Genomic DNA, 2,426 nt, shown 5'->3' with positions numbered 1-2,426 from the left:
TTGTCTTAGTCGTAGTTACTCAGAGGACAAGCTGCAGATATGATATCTTGTCTAAACAATATTAGTACAAACCTTTATTTTCATTGAACTAGTAGAAGATAGCTGTATATCTATCCTAACTATTTTGTATATACATATATATTTTTTCACTACAAAATGGTCCTTTATTTATATCTGCCTTTTTTTGTTTTGTTCATACTGTTGAGACACTGGGACTGCAAAGATAGTACAAGAGAAAAATTATGAAGATCAGAGCAGAAATTAGAGACAGTTGTTCCATTGTTGTTAGAGAAGCTGAATTTGCAGAAGTCCCTAAAGGACCCTTTCATTTTTAATACCTGTTCAAATATTGTAGGTTCTTGAATTTAGCAAAATAACCCAAAACGGTCCAATACTGCATAATAGTAGTGGGTTCTCAGAAGAACTGGAAATTGTCTGAAGTTGTTGACTTGAGCCTTTTGCAGCTCAGAATATGAATGCAGCATTACTTAAGTTATCTTAAGTAATTCTTGTGATGTAGAATATTTTCCTTTCAAACCTCTACAAGTTCCAAAACATGCTTTAAAACTGTATCCATTAATTCAGCAGAGTTAAACATGTAGAGAAACAAAAATCAGGGCAGGCCAAGTACCTCAGCGAAATAAAGCGCCTACAAGCAGGTGCAGCGGCTGGGGGTTCGATCTCCGCCTGCTCTTCTGACCCTGCCGCCGGGGGTCGCTGAGACCGCAATGGAGACTGAGCGTAGTGACGCATGCCTGTAATCCCAGCACTTGGGAGGCTGTAAACAGGCAGATCACTATGAGTCTGATCTAGTAGTGAGACCTTGAACACCCTGTAGACGCTTCCCTAAAATACAAACAAACAAACAGAAAACTATAATAGTCTTCTTTATTTTGCTATGTGGTGGTTATTTCAACTAATCTTTTGTTTACGTGCCTAAAAATGGTAAAAATATGGGAGAGAACTAGAAGAGAACCTCTTGATAGAATCAACCACCTTGAGGGGAGGCCCGGCCTGCACCTGCTGACAGTGATAGCCTCGCCTCTGCTCACTCTGCCGTTCCTGCCTTCCGCTGGCCTTCGCCTGCCCTACCTACCTCGTCTCCTGTCCCTCAGCTTCTCCATGGTTAAACTAATGAGACCATCATAAAAAGTGTGTAACATTTCCAAAGCAGTATTGCCTCTGGTTTATTATGATTTTTGCTTCTTTTTCTCTCTGTATTTAGTACAGAGCCTGCAAGGTCTCACTACACAGATTAGACTCATAGTGATCCTCCTGTTTTCAGCCTGCCACATGCTGGGATTACAGGCGCGTGCCACCATGCCCAGTCTCAGTCGCTGTCTCAGCACACTGGCATGACATGCCTGAGACGCAGCCCTGGTCCCTGCTCCTGTCTAAGCAGGCGCTTTAGTCTGCTGACCTATTTGCCTGGCCCTGATTTTTGTTTCTCTACATGTTTAACTCTGCTGAATTAATGGATACGTTGCACAGAGAGGAGTTTCAGATTCTTCAACATACTGATTGGATATTCTTGTCCCATAAAATATGTTTTTTTAAAAATTTCTTATTAATTTCTGTCTCAGAAATTAAGAAGCTGATGCTATCCAGCTTCTACTTATGATTCATTGGTTTTTACCCAGAAATCACTGACATGCTAGAACGGTCTCCTCAATTTGACTCGTTGCATACGGGCAATCTCATGCACGTAAACAATATGTGGGTGCTTCGTGCAAGGTTGTGTATTCCTTAAAATCCGCAGTTCATTTAAAAAAAAAAAAAAAAAAAAAAAAACAGCTCAACTCAGTCATTCAGTTACTCTTATGAAAAGTGCTCGTCTCAGAATTTTGCCAGTGAGTGCATATCCCTTGTTAACAAGTTGAGACCCTTGCTAGTGGCAAACGATTCTAAGCAGAGATAGACTAATGGCCTTTGTACTTCTCTCTGTGAAGTATGCTCTTGTTGACAAAAGAAAGATAATTCAGTCGAGATGAAGGTGTGAATGAGAAGCGACTCTGTGCTTGAATCTGTTCCTGTCTGCTGCTTTCATCACCACACTCAGTAATATCTTAACGCTGAAGCTCAGCAGATAAACAGGGGCTCCCTGGAGTAGTTTTCTAAAGGCGTTCAGAGGATATTGACCATCTTTGCTGCAAACTCTCAGCTGGTACAAGCCAAAAATCTGCTTACAATATGAATACGAATTTAACCTTCTACTTTGCCCTCTCTCGCCTTAGCCTAGCAGACGACTCTAAAAAATGCAAATCAGATCCTTTAGTTTCCCTGCTTAAACACTTCAGTGAGTTCCACTACCCTTAGAATAAAACGCAAACCTCTTTCTGTGATCAATAAAGTGGAATAGCCTTAGTTCCCTAATTCTGCAAGTTCACTTACTACTTCCACACTGACTCATTGTAGGTCACCCCCAC

This window comes from Octodon degus, unplaced genomic scaffold, assembly GCF_000260255.1.
Source record: "Octodon degus isolate 3935 unplaced genomic scaffold, OctDeg1.0 scaffold00001, whole genome shotgun sequence".
NCBI lineage: Eukaryota > Metazoa > Chordata > Mammalia > Rodentia > Octodontidae > Octodon > Octodon degus.
This window is presented reverse-complemented; position numbering follows the sequence as displayed.